The sequence below is a fragment of the Physeter macrocephalus genome, chromosome 21, assembly GCF_002837175.3.
Source record: "Physeter macrocephalus isolate SW-GA chromosome 21, ASM283717v5, whole genome shotgun sequence".
Classification (NCBI taxonomy): domain Eukaryota; kingdom Metazoa; phylum Chordata; class Mammalia; order Artiodactyla; family Physeteridae; genus Physeter; species Physeter macrocephalus.
Genome location: NC_041234.1, coordinates 36,260,358 through 36,284,118, shown reverse-complemented (window position 1 = coordinate 36,284,118; position 23,761 = coordinate 36,260,358). Strand labels below are relative to the sequence as shown.

General features: G+C 39.1%; 1 protein-coding gene across 1 annotated transcript in view; it reads right to left on the bottom strand.

Annotated features, from left to right (window-relative positions):
- The window catches only part of KLF8 (KLF transcription factor 8), a 370,714-nt gene extending 351,710 nt beyond the window's left edge, over window positions 1-19,004 (bottom strand). Inside the window, exon 1 of the mRNA XM_024117400.2 lies at window positions 18,753-19,004. The gene's annotated coding sequence lies outside the window, so the exon portion shown is untranslated. The remainder of the gene's footprint in view (window positions 1-18,752) is intronic.
- Between the last annotated feature and the right edge of the window lie 4,757 nt (window positions 19,005-23,761).

Here is a 23,761-nt window from a genome sequence, read left to right as displayed (position 1 = left end):
TGGAGATGTAAATTTTGGAGCTGTCAGTGGGTTGATGATCTTTAAAGATCCAAGTATGTCAATGACATTGTTTAAGGAGCACCAGAAGAATGAGGAGGACAACCAGGAACTGAGTCCTGAGGCTCCCCCATGGTTAAAGGATAGAGAGATCTAGAGAAGCTAATCTGCGTACTAAGGAAGGAGGGAGGGGGGAAAGTCTATGAGAATGAAGTGCAGCTGGAGACAAAGGACTGAAGCGTTTGAGGAAGGGGGCTATGATCAGAGGGGTCACCAAATGTGGTTAGGATGCCAAGTTAGACTGAAAGCTTGCACATTCCACCAGGTATGGTGGCATGGAGGCTTTCAGTGACTTGTAAAGGAGCAGTTTGGATGAAGTGATGGGGACAGAAACCAGTGTGTAGTGTTCTAGAGAGTGAATGGGTACCCTAGGACACAGCAATGCATTCACAGTGTTAAAAGGTAAACTGAGTCATATTAAAAATTTTAAGAGTTTATTTGTGCAAAAATTGATTTGAGTCAGGCAGCCAGACCTGAAGCAGTCTGAAGCAGGGGAAAGACTTTTATAGAGAAGATGTGGAAGCAAAGCAAAGGAATCATTTGATTGGCTATAGCTTAAGGGTTGCCTTATTTAGAAAAGCCTAGTTGCCTATTTGTGATTGGTTATCCTTAGGTTTTGATTTCTCAAACTCAAGGCATTTTTGGCTTAGGTTTTGGTTTGCTTATGTAGACTACTAAGGCATTAGAGTCACCTCAGTCTAATGACCTCCTTGTTTAATTAATTTAACCTGTAGGAGGCACTTGCATGTGAAAACAAAGAGTTCCATGGAGGCATGTTTATTGAAGCAGTGTTTGTATTTGCAAAAACACAAGAACAACTTAAATTTTCTTCTAGAGCAGAATGGAAAATTAAACCATAAAGCTACAGAGTGAAGTGGTTAAGGGCAAAGACCCTGGAGCCAGACTGCCTGGTTCAAAGCCTACATTTTCTACTTGCTTGCAGTGTGACCATGGGCAGTTACTGACCCTCTCTGTAAAAGGGGACTAATAATAGACCATCTACCTCATAGGAGTGTATTGAGAATTAAAGTAACTTAAAATATATAAAATAAGTTCAAATAAACATCTTGAATTAACAAACATCATTTTATAACTCAAAGGGTCTCAAGATAACTTTTGTAACCCCATTTTACAGGTATGCAAATGATAGCTCAGTGAGGGGAAAGTGGCTTGTCTACTTCAGTAGAGGCTATGAGCCCAATCTCCAGATGCTAGGAGGTAACACAAATTCCATTTAAAAAAAATAAAATATCTTCAAACATACAAACTAGCATCAAACACTAACAAATGTAAAATGACATTCATGGAACATGGATCTCATCTATGAACTACAAGAGTTAAATTAGGGGAAAAGAAGACTGGAAATGCGATGCTGTTGTCCTTTGTATTGGGTTGGCCAAAAAAGTTCCTTCACTTTTAAAGTAAAAATAAAAGACACTTTTTTCATTTTCACCAAGAACTTTATTGAGCAATGTATTCACCATCTTGTTCCACTACCTTCTGCCATTTTCCAGGCAACTTCATAATTCTATCTTCCCAAAACTTTTTATCTTTTAGAGCAAAGAATTGTTCTAAGTGCCTTTTACAGTCTTCCAGGGAATTGAAATTTTTTCCATTAAGATAATTTTGTAAAGACCGAAATAAATGGAAATCCGAAGGTGCAAGGTCTGGTTAATATGTCAGATGAATCAGAACTTCCCCGCCAAGCTGTAACAGCTTTGCCTGGTTATCAAAGAAACATGCGGTCTTGTGTTACCCTGATGGAAGATTATGCGTTTTCTGTTGACTAATTTTGGACACTTCTTGTCGAGTGCTGCTTTAAGTTGGTCTAATTGGGAGTACTTGTTGGAATTAAACGTTTGGTTTTCCGGAAGGAGCTCACAATAGAGGACTCCCTTCCGATCCCACCGTATACACAACATCACCTTCTTTGGATGAAGACCGGCCTTTGGTGTGGTTGGTGGTGGTTCACTTCGCTTGCCCCACGATCTCTTCTGTTCCACATTATTGTACAGTATCCACTTTTCATAGCCCATCACAATTTGTTTTAAAAAATGGAACGTTTTCGTTATGCTTAAGAAGAGAATCGCATGCAGAAATACGGTCAGAAAGGTTTTTTTCGCTTATGTGGAACCCAAACATCAAAGAGATTAACATAACCAAGCTGGTGCAAATGATTTTCAACGCTCCATTTGGATATTTTGAGTATGTCGGCTATCTCCCGCGTGGTATAATGCTAATTGTTCTCAATTAATGTCTCAATTTGATCACTACCAACTTCAACTGGTCTACCTGACCGCGGAGCATCATCCAGCAAGAAATCTCCAGCACAAAACTTTGCAAACCACTTTTGACACGTTCGATCAATCACAGCATCTTTTCCATACACTGCACTAATCTTTTTTTGCGTTTCAGTTGCGTTTTTACCTTTCTTGAAATACTAAAGCAGAATATGCCAAAAATGTTGCTTTTTTCTTCCATCTTCAATATTAAAATGGCTAAACAAAAATTCACCAATTTGGTAAGTTTTTAAAAAATGCCTGGGCATATACCCTGAGAAAACCATAATTCAAAAAGAGTCATGTACCAAAATGTTCATTGCAGCTCTATTTACAATAGCCAGGACATGGAAGCAACCTAACTGTCCATCATTGGATGAATGGATAAAGAAGACGTGGCACATTTATACAATGGAATATTACTCAACCATAAAAAGAAATGAAACTGAGTTATTTCTAATGAGGTGGATAGACCTGGAGTCTGTCATACAGAGTGAAGTAAGTCAGAAGGAGAAAAACAAATACCGTATGCTAACACATATATATGGAATCTAAGAAAAAAAAATGTCATGAAGAGATTAATGGTAGGACAGGAATAAAACACAGACCTACTAGAGCATGGACTTGAGGACATGGGGAGGGGGAAGGGTAAGCTGTGACGAAGTGAGAGAGTGGCAGGGACATATATGCACTACCAAATGTAAATTAGATAGCTAGTGGGAAGCTGCCGCATAGCACAGGGAGATCACCTCTGTGCTTTGTGACCACGAGAGGGGTGGGATAGGGACGGTGGGAGGGAGGGAGATGTTGCAAAGGAGAAACTAACACACTATTGTAAAACAGTTATACTCCAATAAAGATGTTAAAAAAAAAAGAATACTAAAAAGAAAAATATAGACCAATATCCCAGATGAATACAGATTCAAAAATTCTCAATAAAATATTAGCAAACTGAATTCAAGAACACATTAAAAGGATTATATACCATGACCAAGTGCAATTTATCCTTGGGATGCAATGATGTTTCAACATATATAAATCAATAAAAGTGATACACCACATTAATAAAATTTTAAAAAATCATAGAATTATCCCAATAGATGCAGAAAAAGCATTTCATAAAATACAGTACCCTTTTTTTATAAAAATCCTTGACAGATTGGGTATATAAAGAACATACCTCAATATACTAAAAACCATATATGACAAACCCACAGTAACATTATACCCAACAGTGAAAAGTGGAAAGTTTTTCCTCTAAGATCAGAAACAAGGAAAGTGTGTCCACTCTCGCTACTGTTATTCAATAAACTACTAGAAGCCCTAGCTAGAGCAGTTAGGCAAGACAAAGGAATAAAAGTTATCCAAATCAGAAAGGAGCAAGCAAAATTGTCATTACTTGCAGATAATACAATCTTATAAATAGAATATACCAAAGACTCAACCAAAAACTGCTGGAACTAATCAACAAATTCAGTAAAGATGCAGGATATAAAATAAACATCCTCATTCTAATCCACCAGATATCTAATCAGCTGTATGACTTTACATATGACACTTATTTGTGTTTCAGTTTCCTCATTTGTACAACTTATTTATATCTCAGTTCCTTCATTTATACAATTTAAAAATAAAGCATCTAACACAGAAAAAAAAATAAACATCCTGAACTCTGTTGCACTTCTATACACTAATAATGAAACATCTGAAAAAGAAATGAGGAAATCTTTCCCATTCACTATATCATCAAAAATAATAAAATGCCTAGGAATAAATTTAACCAAGGATGTGAATGATCTGTATAACAAAAACAACAAGACTTTGTTGAAAGAAATCAAAGATGACACAAGCAAATGGAAAGATATCCCATTTTGATGAATTGGAAGAATTAATATTGTTAAAATATCCATTCTTACCCAAAGCCATCTATAGATTCAAAGCAATCCCTATAAAAATTCCAATGTCATTTTTCTCAGAGATAGATAATAAAATCCTAACGTTTGTATAGAGCCCCAAAAGACCCCAAATAGCCAAAGGAATCATGAGAAAGAATAATAATGTGTGGCATCACACGTCCTGATCTCAAACTATACTACAAAACTATAGCAATGAAAACAGTACGGTACTGGCATAAAAATAGACACATAAACCAATGGAACAGAATAGAGAGCCCAGAAATAAATCTCCACATATATGGTCAACTAATATTTGACAAGGGAGCCAAGAACACCCAGAAGGGAAAGGATAGTCTCCTCAACAAATGGTGTTGGGAAAACTGCATAACCACATGCACAAATATGAAATCAGATCCTTATACTTCACCACACACAAAGACCATTTGGCCACAACGTTTGTTAACTAATCTTATGACACATGAGGAATCAAATTTCCACTATAAATGATCCTCTTCCCTGTTTAGGAAAAATAGTAGGAAAATGGTTCAGTTTAGGAGAATCTTGGCTTAAAACTTTACTAACAACATGGTCATTCCTATTGTCAATTTTGATCACATCTATAGTTCTCTATAAATGAACATACACCATGCACATGTAAGGTAAAATTGCATAAGTCCTGTTGGACAACTTGGAATTGACTGTTAGTCCTTGCCAGACATCTTACTAAACATCTTACCTTTTAGTAGTACAACCTACTAAAAGGAAAAAAAGAAGCAGGCCATTAAAACCCGACATCAAAGGACATGATGGATCCACGGCTGGTAAGTCACCACCCTGGCATTTAGGGGCCAAATATTTTATCACCTTATTCTTTCTAACAAGAGATTAATGATCAGAAGTGGGGAATTGATGAAATAAAATTCATATTTTATGGCAAGACAAGAAAAATTTTAACATAAAAATTTTCTTTGCCCACTCAGGCCTCCTTCCTTCCATTTAGTGTGTGTTGTGCATCTGCATTAACCAGACCTCCTTAGGAGATAACATTCCTTCTTAATTTCATAAAGAGTCACAACTCCTTAGGAGATAATCTTCCTTCTTATTCTTGCAAAGGGCCACAATGACCCATGATCCGCTTTGTATATGTAGATCTGGATTGTTTAAACTGTCAATACATGACTTGACATATAAACTTTTGTCTCAAAAACATATATAACTGTGCTTTGACCTCTAATGGGCTGAACAGTCCTCAGAGCTTTCTGAAAGATGGTCTCCCGGGTTATAATCCTCAGGTTGGCTCAAATAAAATTTCCCATTTCTTTCTTAGATTGACTATTAATTTTTTCATTGACACTTGAAAACTCCTATTTAACCTTTAAGACTCAAACATCACCTCCTCCACCAAGTCTTCTCTGAACTCTTCACCCAAATGTCACGCAGATCTTTTCTACTCATGTTAATGAGTTGCTTACTTGTCCGTTTTCCAATTCCTCCATCCTGAATTTATTCTACCTTTCTCTAACACTGTGTCCTTTTCTACAAAATGGGTATAACCCTATTGGGAATTTAAATGAGAAGCATGCAATGCTTAGCATTGTCCCTGGCATATAGTAAGTGATCAACAACCACTAGATGTTAGCTAGAGCTTTGCCTGTCTCCCAGATGAGCTCCAGGGAAAGGTTGAGGTCTTATATTTGTGTATTCCCATCCTGTAGCACAGAGCTGTCCACATAGAGGGCTCCCAGGGCATGTATGCTGAATGAGTGAATGAGATTAATGAATGAATTTTGCTTCCTCCTTTGAAAACCATCTGCTTTATATAAGTAGAAATGGTAAATATATTCAGTCAGGTTTAAATAGGCTATAGTAGAAAAGAACTCTGAACCCTGCTGAATATTTTCTGCTCTACTACCATACCATCACTGACCAGCAAAAGTGCCCCAAGCTCAAGGTGCTATTATAAAGACCAGCTTTCCAAGGAACAAAATATAGACTATCTCATCATCAAGTGACATTAGCTAGATAAAAACATTCTTTGAGGCCTAGCTGTTTCCCTGAGATACTACAGAGGAAGACTATTGACCTTGCTGTTTCTCCAGAAGCTGCTTTGGTCCCATCTATACTATCACCAAAGGCAAAGATTTCTCTAACCTCACCTTTCTCTAACTCTACTCCATCCCCCTCTAACCCACATTATGTTGATCCTCATTACCTGCCTTTGATTATATGGTTCTTCCTGTTTAGAATATCCTTTCCCCTCCACTCTGGCTAACCAAATCTTACCTATACTTCAAGGTTTCACAGAGAAAATGAAATGGGTATCATGCTATGTATAGGAGCTTACCAAAAAGAGAGGGATGGAATAGAAGGAAAGGTGGAGGTGGATTGGTACAGGTTGTAAGAGGAAAAAGAACATTTATGGAAGTCCTGATAGCATGAACAAAGACATGGTGTTTGTGAAAGAGCATGGCATGTTCGAGAAGTAGCAGTTAGTTAAATGTAACTCCTGTGATAAGGAAAAGTCACAGGCTATAAACATGAAAAGTAGGTTAAGGACAAATTGTGAAGTGTCTTACTAAAAGGCAGGGATTTAATCTTGTAAGTGATGGGGAGTCTTTGAATAATTCTGAACATAGAATTGTCAAGATAAAAACATGTATTTTAGAAATATCCTAATATGTAGACTAGATTGGAGCTTGTATTAGTTTGCTAGGACTACCACAACAAAGTACTAAAAACCAGGGGGGCTTCAACAACAAAAATTTATTGTCTCACAGTTCTGGAGGCTATAACTCTGAAACCAAAGTGTCATCAGAGTTGGTTTCTCCTGAGAGCTCTGAGAGAAGGATCTGTTCTAGGTCTCTCTCCTTGGCTTGCAGATGGCTGTCTTCTCTCTATGTCTCTTCAGATCATCTTCCCTCTATGAATCTTTTGGTCCAAATTTCCCACTTTTATAAGAATACCAGTCATATTGGATTAGGGCCTGTCCTAATGACCTCATTTTAATTTGATTACCTCTGTAGATACCCTGTGTCCAAATACAGTCACATTCCATGGTACGAGAAATTAGGACTCCAACATACTTGGAAGGATATAATTCAACACATAACAAAGGCCATAGAGACTGGAGGCAGATTAAACAATAGTAAAGGAGCTATATTAATAGGTCAGGTCATACATGATAAAAAATTAAGCAAAGACACTACAAATAGGGATGGAGAGGATACAAAGATTCAAGAAGCAGAATCTAGACGTTAAGGAGAAAGAAGAGTCATAGATGACTCTAGGCTTTATTGTTCAGTTGATTATGTGACTGTTGGTCAGGGATAGAAATTGGCGTGTGGGGGTTTGATGATGAATTCAATTTTAGACATATTAAATGTGAGGTGTCAAGTTAAGATGTCCAGTTAACAGACAAGTGGGTGGGTCCAGGCACAGAAAAAGCGTTCAGTTTGGAGATGCCAACTTGTCATACAGGCCTTCATCAGCATATAAATGGCAGTTGAAAATCTTAAGTAGATGAGATGACCCAAATAAGGAATATAGAGTAGCAAGATAAGAGAATGAAAAGAACAATCAGAGAGGTAGGTGGAAATCCAAGATAGAGTATCATCACAGAAGACAAGGAAGGGAAGGCTTTAAATATGGAAGGAAAGTACAACAGCCTCAAATGTAGTAGAGTCAATATGTTGAAAACCTAACGAGAGAGCACTTGACATGACATTTAGGAGATCTTCAGGTAACTCTTGTGAGAGCAGGTTCAATAATTATTTAAATGGAAACTTCAGAAAAATAGGGTGGTAATTTGAGTAAGTGTTGTTAAAGAAAGATTAATTTAGTGAAAAATGTGTTTGCAAGGTAAAGATTAGGCAGTAGAGCATAACAGTGAAGGTGTAGACTTTATTTTGGGGTTCAAATCTCACTTCTGCTACTTCCTAGCTGTGTAAAATTGGGCAAGTTGCTTGATTTTTCTATGTCCCAAATTCCCAACTGAAAAATTGGGAAAACAATGGTACTTACTTCATAGGATTGTTGTGAGCATTATGTGAATTGATAAACGCAAAGTGTTCAATAGAGGGCTTGGCACAGAGTAGATGTTCAATAAATGTTAGGTATATTAGGTGCGAATGGTTGGATGGGTGGAAGAACCAAAGAAGAAAAAGAAATTGAAGAAGATGGGAGAGAAGGAAGCTGATGGAACAACTTCTCAGAAGGTATAGGAGAGAATGGATCCTCTTTTGCTTACTAGCTCTGTGACCTTGGGTAAAGTACTTTACATTCCTGTGCCTCAGTTTCCTATTCTGTAAAATGGAGATGACAATAGTGCCTACCTCACAAAGCTATTGTGAGGATTAAATGAAATGATACATGAAACACACTTCCCTACTGGGAAGAACTTGGGGAGAAGAATGGTATATAACCTACATGAAATCATGTGTTCCAGCAAGACTGAAAGTTAAAAAAAAAGTTTTCAAGTGAATAATTTTCAAAATTTCATGCTAGAGTAAAACAGTTACATCAGATATACAATCTTGTGATGTTTCCTTAAAAAGGTTAAGCATTCTTCTAGTGCTAATAAATTTATTGTGATTTTTAAAATAAGTATGCTGAAAATACTTTTTGTATTTCAGGAGTTTCAAATGTGTTTGAAACTATTTCAGATAATTTTATAAAACAATGGTTAGTATAAAATTAAATTGTATTAGTTGACATGAATTCAGCAATAAGCTTACTAATTTTTTCCAAAGGAGTATTATTATCCAAATCATAAAAACATAAACCACCTTGATTGTGTTAAGATGAACAATTGAAGATTCAATCTCTTTTTTTTTTCTGAGAGTTTTGAGGAAGGATTACAAGGTTTCTTTTGTTTTGTTTTGTTTTAACATCTTTATTGGACTATAATTGTTTTACAATGGTGTGTTAGTTTCTGCTTTATAACAAAGTGAATCAGTTATACATACACATGTTCCCATATCTCTTCCCTCTTGCATGTATATCCTCTTTACTAGACTAGAATTTTAAATATGATATTTATTGATGATTTATCTTCTTTAAAAATGCCTTACTATCTCACTCAGAATAAAACAAAAGTATTTACAAGGTCCTATATTATTCGATCCTCTCTGTCTCTCTGAAATCATGTCCTACCACTCTCTTCCTCTCCACTCTAGTGATACTGGCCTTGCTATTCCTTGAACACACCAAGCCTTTACTATTCTAATTTCTCTGTCTAGAATACCCTTCCCTTGGGTATTCTCACGGCTGGCTCTCTCACCTCATTCATTATATTCTTAAATATCACCATATTGGATGGAGTCATGATGGCAGAACAGGAGGATGTGGAGTTCGTATCTCCTCACAAATAGGTAACTTACTAGGTGCTGGTGGGGAACCTTGGACACCTAAGGGGACAGAGGGAATCCTCATGTGAATGGGTAGGATGTGGGGTGGGGGGGGAAGGAGGAGAGGAGGAAAAGGGGATGCAGGATGGGACTGGTGCCCCTGAGTGGTGGCTTGGGGAGGGGAGAGGTTCCCATGCTCGGAGGGGTCTGCTCATGGTGAGGGGATCAGTGGGGAAGGGGAGAGACCTTCAGGGGATGGGAGGAGAATGCAGCCAGCATATCCCCCACCTGCTCAGGCCTCAGTGAGGCTTCTGTGGTCCCAGTCCTGAACCTCTGCCTCCAGGGCCCCCTCCAGCCACGCAGGTCCTGAGCCTAAGCCCCCCACTCAGGCCTCTTCCAGTTATTTTTTTGTTTTTTGTTTTTTGCTATTGTAGTTCTGTTTTGCTTTGTTGTTGTTGTTTCATTTTTATGTTTTTTATTCTTTGTTATTGTTCTGCTTCTTTTTGTTTGTTGCCATTTTTTCGTTTTCTTGCCATGCCACATGGCTTGCAGGTTCTTGGTTTACAAGCTGAGGGTCAGGCCTGTGTTCTTCTGGCAAGAGCACTGGGCTAACATGAGCTTCAGGCACCAGGGAATATAAATTGGTGTGAGCTCTCCTGGAGGTCCTCATCTTGGCACCAAGACATGGCTCCACTCTACTGCCTGTAAGATCCAGAGCTGGATGCCTCAGGCTAAACAACCAGCAAGACAGTACCACAGCACCACACATCAAAACAAACCAAAAAAAAGAGACAAAAAAAAGTTACAGATGAAGGAACAAGGTAAAAACCGACAAGACCAAACAAATGAAGAGGAAATAGACAAGCTACCTAAAAAATAATTCAGAGTAAAGATAGATGATGATGATCCAAAATCTTGGAAATACAAAGGAGGCATAGATAGAAAAAATACAAGAAACTTTTAACAAGGACCTAGAAGAACTAAAGAACAAACAAACAGTGATGAACAGCATGATAACTGAAATGAAAAATACACTAGAAGGAATCAGTAGCAGAATAACTGAGGCAGAAGAATGAAAAAGTGAGCTGGAAGACAGAATGATGGAAATAACTGCTGAGGAGAAGAAAAAAAGAAAAAAGGATGATAAGAAATGAGGACCATCTCAGAACCACAGAAACAAGATTAAATGCACCAATATTCGAATTATAGGGGTCCCAGAAGAAGAAGAGAGAGAGAAAGTGTCTGAGAAAATATTTGAAGAGATTATAGTTGAAAATTTCCCTAACATGGGGAAGTAAATACCCACCCAAGTCCAGAAAGGGCAGAGAGTCCCATACAGGATAAACCCAAGGAGAAACACACCAAAAAACATACTAATCAAACTAACAAAACTCAAATTCAAAGAAAAAATATTAAAAGCAGCAGAATCCCCACAATGTTATCAGCTGATTTTCCAATAGAAACTCTGCAGGCCAGAAGGGAGTGGCAGGATATATTTAAAGTGATGAAAGGGAAAAACCTACAACCAGGATTACTCTACCCAGCAAGGATCTCATTCAGATTCAGATTCAACAGAGAAATCAAAACCTTTACAGACAAGCAAAAGCTAAGAGGATTCAGCACCACAAAACCAGCTCTATGACAAACGCTAAAGGAACTTCTCTAGGCAGGAAACACAAGAGAAGAAAAAGACCCACAAAAACAAATGCAAAACAATTAAGAAAATGGTAATAGGAACATACACATTGAAAATAACCTTGAATGTAAATGAATTAAATGCTCCAACCAAAAGACACACACTGGCTGAATGGATAAAAAAATAAGACCTGTATATATGCTGTCTACAAGAGACTTACTTCTGACCTAGGGACACATACAGACTGAAAGTGAAGGGATGGAAAAATGATATTCCATTCAAATAGCAATCAAAAGAAAGCCATAGTAGCAATAGTCATATAAGATAAAATAGACTTTAAAATAAAGACTGTTACAAGAGACAAGGAAGGAAACTATGTAATGATCAAGGGATCAATCCAAGAAGATATAACAATTTTAGATATTTATGAACCCAACATAGAAGCACCTTAATACATAAGGCAAATGCTAACAGCCATAAAAGGGGAAATCAACATTAACACAATAATAGTGGGGGACTTTAACACCCCACTTACACCAATGGACAGATCATCTAGACAGAAAATTAATAAGGAAACACAAGTTTTACATCAAACAATAGATCAAATAGACTTAATTGATATTTATAGGACATTCCATCCGAAAGTGGCAGAATACACTTTCTTCTCAAATGCACATGGAATATTCCCCAGGATACATCACATCTTGGCTCACTTATCAACCCTCAGTAAATATAAGAAAATTGAAATCGTTTCAAGCGTCTTTTCCAACAATGATATGAGATTACAAATCAATTACAGAAAAAAAACGTAAAAAAACAAAAACATGGAGGCTAAACAATATGCTACTAAATAACAAAGAGATCACTGAAGAAGTCAAAGAGGAAATCAAAAATTCATGGAAACAAATGACAATGAAAACATGACGACCCAAAACCTATGGGAAAAAGCAAAAGCAGTTCTATGAGGGAAGTTTATAGTAATACAGTCCTACCTCAAGAAAAAAGAAAAATCTCAAATAAACAACCTAATCTTACACCTAAAGCAACTAGAGGAAGAACAAACAAAACTCAAAGTTAGTAGGAGGAAAGAAATCATAAAAATTAAAACAGAAATAAATGAAATGGAAATGAAGAAAACAATAGCAAAAATCAATGAAACTAAAAGCTGGTTCTTTATGAAGATATATAAAATTGAAAAACCTTTAGCCAAACTCATCAAGAAAAAAAGTGAGAGGATTCAAGTCAATAAAATTAGAAATGAGAAAGGCCAAATTACAACTGATATTGCAGAAATACAAAGGATCATAAGAGACTAAAACAAGCCAATAAAATGGACAACCTGGAAGAAACGGACAAATTCTTGGATAGGTACAACCTTCCAACACTAAACCTAATAGAAGTAGAAAATATAAACAGACAAATCACAAGTAATCAAATTAAAACTGTGATTAAAAATCTTCCAACAATCAAAAGTCCAGGACCAGATAGTTTCACAGGCGAATTCTATCCAACGTTAATGAGGAGCTAACACCCTTCTTTCTCAACTCCTCCAAAAAACTGCAGAGGAAAGAACACTCTCAACTCATTCTACGAGGGTACAATCACCCTGATACCAAAACCAGTCCAGATATCACAAAAAAAAGAAAATCACAGGCCAATATCACTGATGAAAATAGACGCAAAAATCCTCAACAAAATGCTTACAAAGAGAATCCAACAACACATTAAAAAGATCATACACTATGATCAAGTGGGATTTATTCGAGGGATGCAAGGATTTTTCAATATATGCAAATCAATCAATGTGATACACCATATTTACAAACTAAAGAATAAAAACGATATGACAATCTCAATAGATGCAGAAAAACCTTTTGACAAAATTCAACACCCATTTATGATAAAAACTCTCTAGAAAGTGGGCACAGAGGGAACCTACCTCAACATAATAAAGGCCATATATGACAAACCCACAGCACACATCATTCTCAATGGTGAAAAACTGAAAGCATTTCCTCTAAGATCAGGAACAAAACAAGGATGTCTACTCTTACCACTATTATTCACCATAGTTATGGAAGTCCTAGCCATGGCAATCAGAGAAGAAAAAGAAAAACAAAAGGAATCCAAATTGGAAAAGAAGTAAAACTGTCACTGTTTGTAGATGACATGATACATAGAGAACCCTAAAGATGCTACCAGAAAACTAGTAGAGCTAATCAATGAATTTCGTAAAGTAGCAGGATACAAAATTAATGCAAAGAAATCTCTGGCATTTCTATACACTAATGATGAAAAATCTGAAAGAGAAGATAAGGAAACACTCCCACTTACCACTGCAACAAATTAAAAAAATACCTTGGAATAAACCTACCTAAGGAGGCAAAAACCTGTACTCAGAAAACTATAAAACACTGAATCAGGAACAAAACAAGGATGTCTACTCTTACCACTATTATTCACCATAGTTATGGAAGTCCTAGCCATGGCAATCAGAGAAGAAAAAGAAAAACAAAAGGAATCCAAATTGGAAAAGAAGTAAAACTGTCACTGTTTGTAGATGACATGATACATAGAGAACCCTAAAGATGCTACCAGAAAACTAGTAGAGCTAATCAATGAATTTCGTAAAGTAGCAGGATACAAAATTAATGCAAAGAAATCTCTGGCATTTCTATACACTAATGATGAAAAATCTGAAAGAGAAGATAAGGAAACACTCCCACTTACCACTGCAACAAATTAAAAAAATACCTTGGAATAAACCTACCTAAGGAGGCAAAAACCTGTACTCAGAAAACTATAAAACACTGATGAAAGAAATGAAAGATGACAAAAACAGATGGAGAGATATACCATGTTCTTGGATTGGAAGAATCAATATTGTGAAAATGACTATCCTACCCAAAGCAACTTACAGATTCAGTGCAATCCCTATTAAATTACCAATGGCATTTTTCATAGAATTAGAACAAAAAATTTCACGATTTGTATGGAAACACAAAATACCCCGAATGGCAAAGCAATCTTGAGAAAGAAAAACGGAGCTGGAGAAAGCAGGCTCCCTGACTTCAGACTATACTACAAAGCTACAGTAATCAAGACAGTATGGTACTGTAACAAAAACAGAAATATTAATCAATGGTACAGGATAGAAAGCCCAGAGATAAACCCATGCACCAATGGACACCTAATCTATGACAAAGGAAGCAAGGATATACAATGGTGAAAAGACGGACACTTCAATAAGTGGTGCTGAGAAAACTGCCCAGCTACATGCAAAAGAATGAAATTAGAACACTCCCTAACACTATACACAAAAATAAACTCAAAATGGATTAAAGAACTAAATATAAGACTGGACTCTATAAAACTCTTAGAGGAAAACACAGGAAAAATAGTATTTGACATAAATCACAGCAAGATCTTTTTTGATCCATCTCCTAGAGTAATGGAAATAAAAACAAAACTAAATAAATGGCACCTAATTAAACTTAAAAACTTTTGCACAGCAAAGAAAATAATAAACAAGACAAAAAGATAACACTCAGAATGGGAGAAAATATTTGCAAATGAAGCAAATGACAAGGGATTAATCTCCAAAGTATACAAAGAGCTCATGCAGCTCAATATCAGAAAAGCAAACAATCAATCCAAAAATGGGCAGACGACCTAAATAGACATTTCTCTAAAGAAGATATACAGATTGCCAAAAAACACATGAGAGGATGCTCAACATCACTAATCATTAGAGAAATGCAACTCAAAACTACAATGAGAGGGGCTTCCCTGGTGGCGCAGTGGTTGCGCGTCCGCCTGCCAATGCATGGGAACCGGGTTCGTGCCCCGCTCTGGGAGGATCCCGCATGCCGCAGAACGGCTGGGCCCGTGAGCCATGGCCGCTGAGCCTGCGCGTCCGGAGCCTGTGCTCCGCAACGGGAGAGGCCACAGCAGTGAGAGGCCCGCATACACACACAAAAAAAACAAAAACAAAAACAAAACAAAAAAAAAACTACAATGAGTTATCACCTCACACCAATCAGAATGGCCATCATCATAATATCTACAAGAAATAAATGCTGGAGAAGGTGTGGAGAAAAAGGAACCCTCTTGCACTGTTGGTGGGAATATAAATTGATATAGCCACTCTGGTGAACAATATAGAGGCTCCTTACAAAGCTAAAAATAGAACTACCATATGACCCAGCAATCATTCAAAAAGACACACTTACCCCAATGTTCATCGCAGCACTATTTACAATAATCAGGACATGGAAGCTACCTAAATGTCCACCAATAGATGAATGGATAAAGAAGATGTGGTAAATATATACAATGGAATATTACTCAGCCATAAAAAGGAACGAAATTGGGTTATTTGTAGAGATGTGAATGGACCTAAAGACTGTCATATGGAATGAAGTCATTCAGAAAGAGATAAACAAATATTGTATATTAATGCCTATATGTGGAATCTAGATAAATGATACAGATGAACCAATTTGCAGGGCAGGAATAAAGACGCAGACATAGAAAACAGACGTTGGACACAGTGGGGGAAGGGGGGTTGGCATGAATTGGGAGATTAAAGTTGACATATATGCACTACCAGGTGTACAATAGACAGCTAGTGGGAACCTGCTGTATAGCACAGGGAGCTCAGCTCAGTGCTCTATGGTGGCCTCGATGGGTGGGATGAGGGGCAGTGGGAGGGAGGTCCAAGAGGGTGGGTATATGTGTATACATATAGTTGATTCACTTCTTTGTACAGAAACTAACATAACAGTGTAAAGCAACTGTACCCCAATTAAAAAATAATCACCATAACAGAGAATCCTTCCTTGACTGTTCTATATCAAACAGCTCTCCCCAGTCCTTTCTCCCATCTTATTCCCACCAGAAAAAAACCTTTTGTTTATTGTCTTTCCCCTCCACTAACACACCCTCATTAGAATACAGTCTCCAAAACGGCAGGGGACTTGTAGACTCTCCAGAGTCTTGTGCAGTGATGGCACAGAGTAGATCATCAGTAAACATTTGTTGAATGAATGAATTAATGAATCTCATAACACAATGTACTTTTGTATTGATTCCTTTGTCTATCACAGGTCCCTACCCTTGAAGGCTGAGGAAAAACTAGGAAGGAACTCAGAACAAAGTAAATGTAGGGGTGAGCTGTACTAGTCTAGGCAAGAACAGCCTAGCCCACCAGATCCTGGAATTCCACAACGGGAGTTGGGGGTCAAAACTACTGTTTGTGAAATAGAGAGAGCATGCAAAGTGTCCTTTTTGCAATTATCCCTTATGAATCCCTTTTGCCTCTGTGTAGACAGAAATTATCTGCAATCCCAGGAAGCAGAATGAATGACAACAAACTAATTGCTCTGGGAAAGCCACTTGAAGCCTTTGGAGAAGGATTTCTATTGTTTGCCTATAGTAATTGTTGGTGGGTTCACAAAACTTTCATTGTCCTAGGAAGTGAATAACCATATTTCATCAACCATATTTTATGACAGCTATATCCTGCTGCTATATCCTCTCCCAAAGAAAAAACAACATGAACGCAAAGGGACAATCAAATATTAAAATGGAAGCACAGCAATACCTAACATATTCCATGCTTACTAAATGCAGGAGGCTGGCTGTGGAGTCAGCAAATAGTTCCTTCCCCACCCTCCACGCCAGGGTTTGGATAGCAGAGTTCAGTGTGTGTGACGTGTACAAGTGGCTCTTTGCTCTAGGACAAGACTGTACTCCCACTGATGAAAGTAACCAGGAGAGTTCCAGTTTAATTCATGTTTCCTTTGTTTTTAGGACCCCATAGACCAGGGACTTTAGAGAGAAAGAACACTAAGTGAGGCTTTCTTCTTTATCTGAATCCAGTGGATTCAACGATATGGCCATTCAGAATGTCATTTTGAGGTTTTTAAAACCAATTGAGACAAGGGATGGAGGAAGGTGCTTTAGCTAAATGTTGCTGAGAAACCTAGAATCAACACAGGCCCTTCATGGGAGTTGACACTGGGGATGCAACGAAACCTAGTGCATTAAAGAAGGGAGGGTCTTTTTGCCTTGCATGTGTAATACCAGAGACAGCTGAACTGGTAAATTGCAGAGCGCTGGAAGCTGTGGCACTCCATTGACCAAACAGAAATAAATACATACATACATATAGACAATCCATACCTTAAAAAGAAAACCCAGAGTGAAATATTAGACCTAAAACCTTAAACAACATGTTTTAATCTCTTTGACCTGTGGGATATCATTAGGCTCCATCCAGACCTGCCACCTTCCAGAAGCAGAAACATGAGAAAAACAAACTTGGAAGAGATGCCACTGATCTGTATGAGGCCTTCTAACAAGTTTCTACCACACCAGTTCTTTTATTTAATGGCAGAAGGGAGCTGGTGAAGCCCTCCTCCCCAATACAATCTTCCAGACTATACATGGACATGTGAATGACAGATTAGCCAAGGTGGCCTTGGCTTCCCTATTGAAGCATCCTGCCCTTCTTTCTTTGCATGCCATTTTGACTTGAGCTCCTATCTCTTCCAGCTGGATCTCCCAGTCACTTGGGCTTGGGTATATGGATGCAGTACTAAAGAAAAGACAATAAAGCTGAACAGTGGGAACTTTCACGTGACACATGCTTGGTAAATGTTGGAATCAAATTCAACATTCATATCTAGGAAGAAACCTTGGCCATCAATCTGTTAAGAAAGGAATCAGCAACACCACTCTACATGGTCTTGACATATTACAGACACTAAGCAGTGGGATAAGCCACATGCAATGAATCTGGCACTCGATAAATATTTGTAGAATAAATTATTTTTTCCAAATCTTCTGCAATGCCATGGCATCTATCAGGAAACAGAAATTTTCCTCTTGAGCTATAACTGCAGAGCCTATTGACTCTGCAGTTAACTAATGTGCAACTTGGCAACATTGCCCACGATGCACCTCCTGAGAATCAACTGGATATTAGAACAAGTTTGGAGGCTGGTATGAAGAAGAAAAACTGTCCTCTCTGTACAAATTCCCCCAACACACATATTGTCATAGTAAGGTGAGTCAGTGCCATCCTTCTCGAAACCTAATTTCCAGGATCTATTTCCCACAGTTGAACTAGTGCACTGTCCCTTTAAGAAGCCAGGCAAGATGGAGCCTTCCCGGCTCACGGTTAGAAGCTTTAAGCAGCCAGATAGGGATGCTGGAGGGTGACAAAAAGAAAGGACGCCTGGAGGGGATAAGTCGAGGCTCTTAGGACAGGAGAGGAAATCGAGGCTCTAATCATACAATCAGCAAACTCTGAGCGTACCTATTCCGTGGGTGGCAGCTCCCCTAGGCTTTAGAGCGCCACCCCTCCTCCGCTCCCCTCCTCTTCATACCCCACCCTACCCTGCCCCACCCTCCGGATCCTTCTTGAAAGAGTCTCTTTCTGTAAGGTGGCTCTTCCCCCCCCCCCAGAGGAGACCCCAGTGAGGGTGGCAAAAGGAAGGGGAGGGGTGAGGGAGGCAAAATGAAAGGGACTTACTTTCGGATTCTGCGCCTCCAAAGGCATCCTCTCCTCCCAGCCCCGGGCCAGGCCGACGGGGCGGGGCCGGGGTTGAGCTGGTGGACTCGGGGTCCTCACTCCCTCGTACTACAAACCTAGTTCAGTGGAGAGTTAGGGTGAATGGGCACCGACTAGGGCCGGTGTACACTCGATTTTAATTATCTCAAAAGGAGACAGAAGGGTTTGAGAGAGTCGATCGGGGTAGGAATGGAGGTGAGCTCTAAAACCCTCTTGTCCTCCCTTTCTGGCTAGCTTCCCCCGCCTGGCATTAGCGATATCAGGGGCTATGGTTTTCTTTTTTCTTCCTTTTGGTTTCTCCCAGCTGCCTGTCCCAGACCCCACCCAGCGGCTCCACCCCATACACTGCTACACATTCTGTCAATCACCAGCCCCTTTAAAGCTGCACCGCACAACTTGGGTTTTCATCTCTCTTTGGCGGGCAGACAGAATCACGGGGCTCCTGGCACTTCCAACAACCCCTCCGACCTTTCTGTTGAGTTTAGGAAGCTGAGGTTAGTTGCTAGTGGCAGCCTCCTCTCCCCCTCTGCCCCGAAGCTTGCACAGTCTGCTCCACCCGAATTCTTTCCGGCCGGCTAGGCCACCAAACCCCACCCCATCTCTTTTCTTTACTTTGTTTCTGGTAAAAAGTGGTTCCCTAGGCTGCCAGATCGCCAAGAAAGTTCCTGCAGCGCCCTCATTGGCGCTGCCCACTCTCGCACAGTTTCTGTACTGAAGTGGCTACAGCAGATTTCCTGTCCCTGGGGCCTCTCCGTTTTGCCTGGCCCGATGTGCTCAGTCTTCTCTATCTCTCATCTGTGTAAGTCTCCAGGTTTATGAATAGAATAGGGGGAGAGAGGGCGGGGATTCCCAGAAATGTGCTTCATTCCTCTCACCCAAAACAACAGTCCTATGCCAGCGCCCCACTCCATAACTAGGCTGCTCAAAGTTGGAGAAGGGCCCTGAGGTCCCATCCACAGCTATTAGTGGAACTCCAGAATGACCCATCAGAAATCATAGTTAATTCCATTCTCCACTCCAGTTAATGGGAACACCTTGTTGTTCGGGCCAAAAATCTTGGAGCCACCCTTGAATTCTCTTTTTCTCTCGTGTTTCACATACAGTTCTTCCAAAAATCCTATTGGCCCTGTCTTTAAAATTTGTCCAGAATCTCTCACCATTTCCTGGTCCCAGACACCACCATCAATAGATCCAGCCTCTTTGACCTGATTTATAAAAACCTTGTTCACTCTCCTCTAGCAACACTGATCTCCTTTTTATTACAATATGCTAAGATCTGTCCGACCTCAGGGACTTTGCACTTCCTTTTCTTTCTATCTGGTTGTACCCATGGTGGGCCCCTATATCCTTCAGATCACAGTAAAGGGAGATTAAAGTAACTCAGATGGCCCAGGCACTCTCTGAGACCTAATCCCTTTTTATTTTTATCACAGCACTGATCACAATCTAAAACAATCTTAGATGTGTGTTTGCGTCTGTGGTAAAATGTATTTCCCACTAGAGTATAAGCTCAGTAAGAGCAGGGACTTCATCTATTTTGTTCTCTGCTCTGTCCTCAGCACACTGAACAGTGGCTGCCATTATAGTAGTAGCTCAGTTAATATTTATTGAAAGAACAATTGAAGGCAATTTCGTCTTGTATCTATCTGGATGTTATCTGTTTTTAAACAACAAACAGGACTTCCCTGGTGGCACAGTGGTTAAGAATTTGCCTGCCAATGCAGGGGACATGGTTCGAATCCTGGTCTGGGAAGATCCCACATGCCGTGGAGCAACTAAGCCCGAGTGTCACAACAACTAAGCCTGCGCTCTAGAGTCCACAGCCACAAGTACTGAACCCGCACGTCACAACTACTGAAGCCCATGCACCTAGAGCCTGTGCTCCGCAACAAGAGAAGCCACTGCAATGAGAAGCCCATGCACCACAACGAAGAGTAACCCCCACTTGCCACAACTAGAGAAAGCCCACGCGCAGCAATGAAGACCCAATGCAGCCAAAAATAAATAAATAAATTTATAAAAACAAACAAACAAACAAAAAAGGCAGCAGATAATTGCACCTGTTATGAACCACTGGCCTCATGTATTCTCTTAGAACAACTGGATACCTTGTTTCTGGGCTGTTAGCAATGGTAGTTGGAACAGTAGTAGTGTGCTTTTAGGTTGGCTTTTAGGGTTTGCAGCTGATTGCTGGGGATTAAGTGTTCTTAGTTTTGTCAAGTCAGTGCTAAGGGAGCATAGTTCTTGAGGGCCTGGTTCATCCGAATTAATAGAATCTTTGTCTCTAGATGTGTTCCTTTTTTGGAGTCAGATTATCTGTATATGCTCTCTTGTACCCCCAAGGATGTATTATTAACTCATTGGATTCCCACAACCTCCCTATGAAGTAGACATTATTATTATTATCCTCATTTTACAGGTGAGAAAACAAAATCCCAGGGAATAGATTGACTTGCCAAAAATCACACCCCTAGGAAATGGTGAAACCTAGGATTTGTACCCAGGTAGTACAGCTCCAGATATACACACTTTCCCACTACACTATACCTATTTCTTAAACTAAACTTATAATCAATCATGATATTGGGAAGAGCAGACAACCCAGTTTGCTGGATGTTAATTGGTTAAAGATGAAGGGAAGCAGCTAAAAATAGACTCATTGGTTACATAAAGGAAGAAGGATGAGTTGAGCAATTCTGTAAGCTGTGACTTTTATGCAAGGTCATATGAGGCAGGCATTTCCCTTTTCTAGTGGAAGGAGCTAGGGCTGTTTAGCTTCAGGAATAGAAAACTCAGGAGGAAAAGAATCCTGTCTTTTAGCCCTGTCTTAAGCTGTGCTTGACACATCCTTGACTGCTTATCAATCATGTGGTCTAACCTCAGCTATCTGTCTGTTCATAGAAGCTACTTCAGCTCGGCCCAATTCTCTAGACTTCTGACCATGGATGATAGATACCTCTTGCTAGGTTGCTGCCTATACCTGAGCACGATACCCCAGGGAGATTTGAAAGATTCTATAGTTATGTTCTCAGCACAGTGCTAAGCACTGTAGAGTGTAGGCAGAGAAAGGACCCACAGGATCAAAGGTCAGAAGTTTTCTTTATACCGAGTACTACCACTTATTTGCTGTGTGACTACATGTAAGACTGCATGCAATGGCTTCATATTCCTCATTGCACAATAAGGAAGTTGAATTAATGGTTACCAAAGGCTCCTTCCATCTCAGAAGTTCTGTCAGTTCCCTGTGGTCAGCTCACTGATGTCAGAAAGTTCTTATGACGGGAAAAGGCTTGCAATATCAATTATCTGGGAGAGTGAACACATTCCCTTAATTTCATTCTTCCTGATGTCAGATTTTAGTAGATAACACTTGAGATGGAGTTGATGTCCAATTAACAAGGATTTACCCCTTTGGAATTGGTTTGAAACCATGGGTTGTCCTGTAATGGCCATGTCTGGTGTCTGTGATATGTGAACCTTCCTTAATGACCATCATAACTTATTCCAGGGGAATATCCCTGACCCAACTAGTTTCTCTCTCCCAGGAACATGACATTTTGAGTTGAAACAGAGATTGGGATTACTGGGGGTTGGGGAGTCAATTTAAAGTGGAGAGAAGATCCATAAATATACACTGCTTTTGTACCCAGAGCTAACATGGTTCCTGCCATTTCTGAGTCAACTTTTCCCTTAACCCTATGAGATAGCCCACTATCCTTTCAATAAGTTCCCTAGTCCCTTATTTTTTTAAACTTTTATTAATTATTCTAGCTAGAGTCTACTTATTTACTGCTATAATCACTATGTGCCTGTCAAAAAGTTGAAGCTCAATACTTGTTATAACAAGTATTAAGTGAGCTTATTTTTCTACCAGACATAGAGTGAGTATGTAGCAGTAAACAGGAAGATGAACAAGCTCTTCCTCACCAAGTCATTGGTCCAGACCTAATCCAAATCCTCACTTTTCTGTGCTTCCATTATTTCCACATTGTCTTAGGATACAGTTGTATAGATGCTATCTTACTAGACTGTACAAGCTCCTTGGGAATGTGGTCTGTGTCTTTTTCATTTTCAAATATTTTGCCATGACCACCCCAGAGTTTTGTACATAATCGACACTCAAGGCATATTGGAATGAATTCAGTTCTGCACTACACATGTAACATCAGTCACTCATGTAGCAAACCAAAAAACCTCCCAGATATGAAAAGCAGCTGTGATGCCGTGGAAAGAAGACTGGATTTGGAAAGAGGAGACTTCCATTTCTAAATTTGTCATTCCCTAGCTGTTTTGCTTGAGGCAATTTACCTATTTCCTTTAAGCTCTAACTTCTTCACACAAAATTACAGGAGATAATAATAATACTTCTTTCAAGCTACTCTGTGCACATCCTAAGATGGCTAAGGAAGTAGAGAGTGATCATCTCCATGTTACTAAATCAAGTGGCCACTATTCAGTTCTTAATTTGCTTTACCTTTTTTTTGGCATAGTTGACCACTGTTGCTTTCTTGAAGCATTATTTTTCTCTTGGCAAAAATACTTCCATGATTTTACTCTTGCCTCACTGACTCCTCCTTTTTAGTCTCCTTTTCTCCTCCTCTAACTAAGTCTATATATTAGAGTACCTCAAGCCATCTCCTTAACCTTCTTTTCTTTTCTATCTATGCTCTCTCTCTAGGGTGATCTCATTCAGTTCTGTAGCTCTGGCTATAAGCTGATGAATACCTAGATCTGTCTCAAATCTCCAAAATTTATAAGCAACTCATGCAGCTCAATAACAAAAAAACAAACGACCCAATCCAAAAATGGACAGAAGACCTAAATAGACATTTCTCCAAAGAAGATATACAGATTGCCAACAAACACATGAAAGAATGCTCAACATCATTAATCATTAGAGAAATGCAAATCAAAACTACAATGAGATACCATCTCACACCGGTCAGAATGGCCATCATCAAAAAAATCTA